Source organism: Staurois parvus, unplaced genomic scaffold (genome assembly GCF_062004578.1).
Source record: "Staurois parvus isolate SC_StPar_1 unplaced genomic scaffold, SC_StPar_1.0 ptg003847l, whole genome shotgun sequence".
Classification (NCBI taxonomy): domain Eukaryota; kingdom Metazoa; phylum Chordata; class Amphibia; order Anura; family Ranidae; genus Staurois; species Staurois parvus.
The window spans coordinates 10,738-19,811 of NW_028321642.1; the positions used below are offsets into that span (position 1 = coordinate 10,738).

Below are 9,074 nucleotides of genomic sequence, written 5' to 3' on the forward strand. Positions count from 1 at the left end.
ACTCTTTGATCACCCCAGATGTTAACCCCTTCATGCCCAGTGCCATTAGTACAGTGTCAGTGCTTTTTATTAGCACTGATCACTGTATTGGTGTCACTGGGGATGTCTGTGACACCAAATCAGTTCCTCCCAGTGTCAAAATGCCGGCCGCAGTCCCGCTATAAGTCGCTGATTGCTGCCATTACTAGAAAAAAAACAAAAACGAAAAAAACTTCCAGTATATATACCGCCATTTGTAAACGCTGTAACTTTCACGTAAACCAATTAATTGACACGTATTGTGTTTTCTTTTTTAGCAAACACATGTAACAGAATACATTTTGGCCTAAATTTGGTTTTTTTTATTGGACATGTTTAAACGCAAAAAGTAAAAAATAGTTTTTTTCTCAAAATTGTTTGTCTTTTTTTGTTTATAGCGCTAAAAATAAAAAAAAACACACAGGCGATCAAATACCACCGAAAGAAAGCTCTAGTTGTGGGGAAAAAAAAAACATTTAATTTTGGTGCAGCGTTGCATGAGCGTGCAATTGTCAGTTAAAGTAATACGTGCCGTAATGCAAACAATGGCCTGGCCAGGAAGGGGGTAAATCCTCAGGAGGGAAAGTGGTTAAACACTGTGTTCTGGTATGAACATGACACACAGAGAACTAGTGTTTTCTATATGTCATTGCACTTACCTGTGTTTTTCCACTTGGAAAGACGCAGATAACTTCCCATAGTGTGAATGGTCCTTAAGATGCACAAATACTTACTGGATCAGAAATTTCTTGTGATGGTATCTGGATTTTAATATTATAGATTTACTTACACAAAAGCATCAATTTATACTGATTCTTTGAGATGAGATGAATGAAATGATCCATTTTCAAATATTTATACCATAGATTGTAGACTTTATATCTTTCACACACACTAAATAATATGCACTGATTTGGGTTATTTTTACCAAAGAAATGCAGCAAAATACATTTTGAACTAAATTTATGAAGAAAGATTATTTATTTGCAAAGTTTTATAACAGAAACTAAGAAAAACGTGGGGTTTTTTGTCAAAATTTTAGGTATTTTTTTCATTTATAAAGCAATAAATAAAAAACCCAGTGGTGATCAAATACTACCAAACAAAAGCTCTATTTGTGTGAAAAAACATGTAACTCGTGTACATTGTTGCATGCTCGAGCAATTGCCAGTTAAAACAGCATATAGTGAATAGCAAAAAATGCCCTGGTGATGAAGGGGATAAAACCTTCCAGAGGTCATATGGTGCAAATAAGAGCTACCTGAATGTTGTAGTCCTCATGCACACGGGACGTTTTGATAACGCTTGTAACGTTAGCTGTGTAAAGTCACATTACAAACGCAAGTTTTTCGGCTTTTATTAGCGGTTTTGCATTAGCGTTTAGCCGTGTTTTCTCAAGTTTGCGTTTTTTACCATTTATTTTGACCAGAAAAAAATATTGTGTCAAAAAAAGTCCAAAAACGCTGGTTTGCGGCATTTTCCGGGTTTTTTTTTAGCATTTTACAGCTAGAAATGATTCTAGAAACACACTAGTCCTGGGTTTTTTTTCCAGCCAAAAAACATCCCTGTCCCTGGACACATAGGATAACATGCTGGGGAGTACTGGCTATAGAAAAAAAATGTCAAAAGCTAAAAACAGCCGCTGTAAAAACATCCCGTGTGCATGAGGACATAAGCTTTTCATGAATTAGGAGCAGGACATTTTAAAGGGACCATACTACCAGAAAAGTGTTGCTGATTCACCCTCACTGTATTTTTCTAAACAGTCATACATTGATACTGAATACCACAATGAATCATACACACAAGGACTATCACGAAGCAAACAATCCTGTTGAACAGTACACTAGCTTCACTGTGTGCTACATTACTATATTCCATCAGCAATCCTCTAGAGGGAGCCACAGAAGCATTTTTATCCATGATGTAATTGCTATGGGATTATCATCATATTACCCCCTCGTCTGATTTCACGCAGTGCAGACGGAAATAGAAGGAAGTTACACTTTTGTTCCAACCAACATGCTCTTCCTAGAAAAAGATTATTAATAGTATAGAGGCCTCTGAAAAGGGCAGACTGACCTTACTCATCAACAAAGCTTTAACCCACAAATGTGCTTTGTAAAAACACTGGAATGCATTATATTCTCCCTGTACACACAACGCATTTTCTGCAGCTAGCTGCAACTGCTGAATGCCCAGTTTTGTGTGGCAGACTCCATTCAGCTGCCAATAATGGTGCAATCTAAACCGCATTACAAATCTGATACTGCTGACAGTTTAGTATGCCCACGAGCCATATTTTGTTTAGTAAAGGGACCAGTGAATGGAATCCCACAAGACACTGGCTAGTACCATAGTCTATTCAGAGGAAACTGGCAGGTCATTGTTTTTCAGACAAGGAGGTCTTGTTGAGACCATGGTGTGCAGGATCTGCAGTAGAGCTGTGTTCTTCAGCCTGGACATCAGCATCTTCCTCCTGTCTGCCTGTGGTGTCACCATCATGTGCTGGTGGCTCCTGGCCAGGCGTAGCAGAGAAGGGGAAGCGAAGCCTGAAGTAGTCAATTCCCTGGAGGTCAGCTGAAAGAAATATAGAATTGGGAGATATGTGAGTGTACCTAGATATGTTGGGAGAGATTTACTAAAACATGAGCACTCAGAATCTCGTGCAGCTGTGGATGGTAGGCAACTAGCTTCTAACTTCAGCTTGTCCAATTAAACTTTGACAATAAAACCTGGAAGCTGATTGGTTTCTGTTCACAGCTGCACCAGATTTTGCACTCTCCAGTTTTATTAAATCCACTCCGTCATGTCTATTGTATCTAAAAGTGAAGCTTGCATTGTACAATAAAGTACTAGGTTTGTGCTCCCTATGTTCCTGGAGATGCCTCCTCGTCACTGAGAAATCACTGATAGCTGCAGTCTACACCAGTGTTTCTCAACCTTTTTTCAATTAAAGCACCCTTTAAAATTATGGACAGTCCCGAGCAGGGGTGGACTGACAATTCATGGGGCTCCCGGGCAATAGGGGATCGTGGGGCCCCTGTGTCCTTGCCCAAACTCAAAAAAGCATATGAAAAAGATACCAGGGGCATCTCATGGGGCCCCCTACTGACCCCGGGCCCTCGGGCAGTGCCCGAGTTTCCAAATGGTCAGTCCACCCCTGGTCCCGAGGCATCCTTTAAAATTATGGACAGTCTTGAGGCACCCCATTCTAAAATTGGGTGCCTTAAGACTGCCCATAATTTTAAAAGAGCACGCCATGCCAAAATGTGAAAAACGTTTCTAATAGTTTTACATAATGCAGCAACATCCACACATGTAGGACACCCAACACTAAAGGTGATTTATTCTTCCAAAGCAGATACACATTTGCACACTGGTACTGAGTAGTATTCCAGTGTTTCTCTTCTCCCTCACTGTGCTAATGTGACCACAGCACTGATGGAGAGGGGCAGGGGAGGGTCAAACTAGTATGCTGTGCAGGCAGCTGACATCCTCCTTATCAACTGATGATATCATTGGTTGTCTGGACGCCGGCGGCTAGTAGGTTGTAATGGTGCACAATGAAAATCTGTGGCTTAGTGCAACTAAAAGGCAGGCTTCACCCACCCGCTGGCTTGTATACAAATTTTGGGCAATTTTTTGACATTTTGCCAAGGCACCCCTGAAGAAACCTCAAGGCACCACAGGGTGCCTGGGCACCCTGGTTGAGAAAGGCTGGTCTACACTTTCCATGGAACAGCTAATATTCATATATTAACCCTGCTGCAGTAATGCTTTTAACTGAGCAGCAATCAGTGGTCATGGGGGCTGTGAAGGGACTCCACCACATCAGGGACTGCTTTTGGTTAAAGCAAATCTACAGACACAATGTACAAATGTAACAGACAGCATAAGTTCTAGCTCTTGGCACCTGTGTTTTTGGATTTCTAGCAAATCTTGTAGCTGCTGACTTTTAATAAAAGGACACTTACCTGTCCAGGGATCCAGCACTGTCCTCACCTCGGCTAGTTCTTCACTCGTCTCCGGGTTCCTGACGCTGGCATCTTTAGTCCTCATACACACAGGACATTTTACAAATGCTCCTCCTGTTGGAAGCAGCTTTTTGGCAGAAAAAACACTTTTACAAATGTTTAGGAGCGTTTACTGATGTCACGCGTTTGGGTGTTAATTCATTTCATTGGCCAGAATATTAATTTATGAAATGAATTCACGCTCGAGAGCTACACATGCCTAGCATTAACATGCATTTAAGCGCAGTTAGACGCGTTTACACGCATCAAGTGTTTTATTTTCTGCCACAATGCTGCTGCTCCTAAACACCCTGGGGTTTTTCTCCTGCCTGTAAACACCCCTGCCACTATAAGCTTCTAAAAGTCTATGTTCACATGGACACATAGGATAACATGGTATGTTCACATGGACACATAGGATAACATGGTATGTTCACATGGACACATAGGATAACATGGTATGTTCCCATGGACACATAGGATAACATGGTATGTTCACATGAACACATAGGATAACATGGATGGATGTTAGGAAGCAGTAAAAAAAAAAAAAAAACTGCCTGATGCCCCTAAAAGTGGCTGCAAAAACACCGTGTGTGCATGAGGCCTTGGTGTGGTAAACCGACTTTGACAGCTTGTAGCTTCATAGCTGGCCTCCTACTGCTCATGTGTGAGCCATGCTGTGCTTTGTGAATGGTCCCGCAGCCTTCTGGGACATGTCAGAAAGCTGCACGTGAAGAGAGAGGGGCCTAACTTCTGCTCAGAGTGACAGGGAGCAGGTAGTTGTTGAAACTAGGTACTTGCTCCCCCCAAAACAATTACATGCCAAATGTGGTAGAGGAGGCTTAAAGTGGTTGTAAACCTCAGACATGAAATATGAACAAAGCATATCCCTCTTTAGTGTGTACTTGTCTCAATTAGGAGCGCTAAGTCTCATTTCATTCTACTGCTTTGTTCCTTTGCTATCAGCATGAAACTGTTCTGACAGGTTTGCCTGACACCAAGAGAAAAATGGTGACAGGGGAGGGACCTCCAGCAGATTGACATCCTCAGCTCTGTTCCTGTGTGCTATGTGAAGGGGGGTGTGTCTCTTCCCTCCAATCAGCACTCAGAACTCTCCTCACTGAGCTCTGCAGTGTGTAACTTCAGCTTTCCACCCCCTTTTTTCTGAACTCTCACACAAGCTATATAAATTCAGCACTTTGAATGGATGTAGAGAAGAGAACACTATAGATGGACTGGTACAACTTATGTAAGGGGATTTGTTTAATCTCTGTGTATCACCTGAGGCCAGTCCCTTCACTGGGTATATGGAAGGGTTCACAACCACTTTAAAGCAGAAATTCCCTTTTTGGGTATTTAATGATAAGACAGTGATGTTTTCCATCTTCTATAACATGACTTCTCAGCACAATCTCTACTAACCAGGAGTGACCAGAGGGCTCAGTGGATCCTCACACTGCTGAAAAGCATCGCTGGGTTCCAGCTCAGTAATGTCCAGCGGTTCTGACAACTCCAGAGAATCAATATTCACCTCCATTGATGATACACTGTCCAGAGGAGCTGTGAAACACAGAGAAATACATGGATGGAACATGCGCAATATTTTCCTGCACGCTCATACAAGTCATACAATCTTTACTAATATCTAAACATGAACATTTCTTTTGCTTTCATTTCCCAGTTACGCACTTTAGTTTCTAACACACCTACTTGTGGTGATTTCTGAGTCTGGGCCTCTTCCCTTTTTTGTTTGCTAAAGACTTCTGCCACTGGTGTTATTTATTATTGAGGAATACTGTATTCTGAAATCGTGTTTTATATTTAACTAGAAAAAAAGAACAATCATTGTGCCAGGAAGTAGTTTAGGATGTTTAAGACATTGTGATTTTGTTCGGCCACTTTTTTAAAGCCAAAATGTACCTAAAACAAAAAAATAAATAAAAATCAGCACAAGTGACTTTACTTACCTTCAGTGACGTGTCCCTTTGTCCTCCTTTCGATGGAACCTTTCCTTCTCTGATAACCCCACCATCATAATCACCATGTGTGGCAGGGGTTAATATAACTAAGGGACTGCGCCAGGCTCTCATCAAGCATGCCTAACTATGCCTGCCCATTCTGCCCAGCTCCTCTAATTATAGAAGCCATTACTACAGCTTCTATGAATGGAACAGGGATCTATGAATGGAGGAGGCAGACCTATCAATCATCCATGCGTCCTCCATTCATAGATCGTGCTTCATTCAAGAAGCTATAGTAACAGCTTCTATCAATGGAGCAGCTGGGCAGCAAAGGTGTAAATCAAACGCTGATATTTACACTACCAAATCATGCAAACAACGGATTTTAAAGCTGGGGCAGATATAAAGGACACAGTCCCTATACAGCAGGGTTTTGCCTAGGGAAAGGAGAAGCAGCACAAGGAGTCAATCAGTTATACTGCAGTAGTACAAAGAGCATGCTGATAGGAGGACAGAGCAGGGTGACAGAGAGTTGAGCTCTTTAATCTGCCTCTTCACTTGTATGTGTTACTGAACTGCAGCAGAGAAAACACAGGCGTCATCCTCTCTCAGAACTGGATGGACAGAAATGCAAATCATATTAAAGATAAAACAGTTCTGCTTTATATATTTGATCTGTGTATTCAGATATTTGCCTGGAGATGAGCTTTAAAGTGCAATTAAACTCACATTTTTAAAACCGCTGACATGTAGGGTTTTTATGACATACGAGACTCTGTTGGTCTTTTCTGTCATGACTACTTCTCACTGCCTGTCGATAGTAATTTACAGTGAAGACAAGAAAGTGGCAAAAAAGTTGCGCAAAAAGTGAAAAAAAAAAAAGCTCCTGGCAAAACAATCAGATCAATTGTGTACAAAGAAGCATAAATAAATTGCCACACTACACCATCATTGTTGTGAAAATAAATACATAAATAATGACAATGTATATGAATGATAATAGCAACATATAATCAAGTCCCAATTGAGAAATCGTGAATAAAGTCCCAATATTCTGTTATTGTGTAATCATACACTGCGTGTCTTCAAATGAACCAACTACACCACCACCAAGTATTGTTAGGACTCTTACCGGAGCATGTGGACCCTTAAACTAATAAGAATCATAAACGCATGAATGTAAAGGCCTGAAGATGTGTATCCACCATAACTCTCACGCAGAGGAAAGATGCTGGACAATCATAATGAGCGGAAAGGATCCCTTCAGGCTATCCCCATCTTATATGTCTCTCCGATATGTGCAATTAGACCGTAAAGGAAGACACAGGAGAGCAACATCGCATAAAACCATATAGACAATTTTATTAAAAGTGTTGAATTCCATTCGCATTTAACTAGACAAATATGCGCTGTGTACCTGGTCCCAGGAAGCAATCCAACTTCCTGGTAATTGGAAACAAAGTGATGACGTCAGGAACACAGACTCCACTCGATGCGTTCCGTCACAAATGACATTGTCTGGGGCATCTTTCCTCTGCTTGAGAGTTATGGTGGTTACACATCTTCAGGCCATTACATTCATGCGTTTATGACTCTTATTAGTTTAAGGGTCCACATGTTCCGGTAAGAGTCCTACCAATACTTGGTGGTGGTGCACTTGGCTTATTTGAAGACATGCGGTGTTTGATTACACAATAACGAAATATTGGGACTTTATTCACGATTTCTCAATTGGGACTTGATCAGGGGTGGATTGACAACTCACGGGGCACCCGGGCAACAGGGGATCATGGGGCCCCTGTGTCCTCGCCCACACTCAAACCACACCCAAAAAAGCCTATGAAAAGCTACCAGGGGCATCTCATGGGGCCCCCTACTGACCCCAGGCCCTCAGGCAGTGCCCGAGTTCATAAAGTCATATAGTGTTGCGCTCCCAAACCTCCAATTAATATACTTAAATCACTCAATCTCTATCCTGACAATCACATACAAAAGAATATATAAATGATAAAAATATGTAAAAAATATTTTCATCAAAAAATATTGAATTAAATTAATAAAAACCTCAATAATTAAAAATAATATCTGTGATTAAACAATAATAAACTTATACTTATATCAATTCAAATAATCCATGTGCATAATTGAAAAAAAACAACAGTGAAAAAATAGTGAAAAAAATGTCCCATGTAATAAAAGTGACTTTGTGCTGAGAGACCTTCAATCTATATTGCTTATAAATCCGTGACTGCTTGTGAATCCTCCCATTAGTGCAGATGTACGCTCACCTCCTTATAAGCCTGCAATTAGGCTATATATGCTTTCGGTTCTCCTCCTTTGGAACCTACTTGATTGGAACTCTTGCTTTGAGATAATAGATATCCGTAATTAACGATATGTGCTATGGGATGAATCCCTTCTCCAGAGGATACAACTCCTCTATATTCTCATCTCCATGCAACTCTCCACATAGAAAAAAGATCTCGACATGGTGTTTTATCTTTTATAAAGATCGGCTTTATTGGCTCAGAATATAGCACTCACATATGTTGTATTCAGACAATGGTAACACGAATGTGAACCGAATCCTCCGCTGACTGTCGGAGCTATGCACCCGTGGTCCGGCAAACGAACTGACTCCCTCCGAGTGACGTTAAGGCTTATAAGGAGGTGAGCGTACATCTGCACTTTTGGGAGGATTCACAAGCAGTCACGGATTTATAAGCAATATAGATTGAAGGTCTCTCAGCACAAAGTCACTTTTATTACATGGGACATTTTTTTCACTATTTTTTCACTGTTGTTTTTTTTCAATTATGCACATGGATTATTTGAATTGATATAAGTATAAGTTTATTATTGTTTAATCACAGATATTATTTTTAATTATTGAGGTTTTTATTAATTTAATTCAATATTTTTTGATGAAAATATTTTTTACATATTTTTATCATTTATATATTCTTTTGTATATGATTGTCAGGATAGAGATTGAGTGATTTAAGTATATTAATTGGAGGTTTGGGAGCGCAACACTATATGACTTTATTCACATTTTGTCACATTGGTAGTTATG

At 40.4% G+C, this 9,074-nt stretch overlaps 1 long non-coding RNA gene across 1 annotated transcript; it reads right to left on the reverse strand.

Moving 5' to 3' along the window:
• Positions 1-976: 976 nt before the first annotated feature.
• On the reverse strand, positions 977-6,786 carry LOC149427354 (uncharacterized). The gene is made up of 2 exons (XR_016311320.1): positions 5,460-6,786; positions 977-2,598 (listed from the first exon to the last, which is right to left on the reverse strand). It is a non-coding gene; the product is annotated as an uncharacterized LOC149427354 (long non-coding RNA).
• Positions 6,787-9,074: the final 2,288 nt, after the last annotated feature.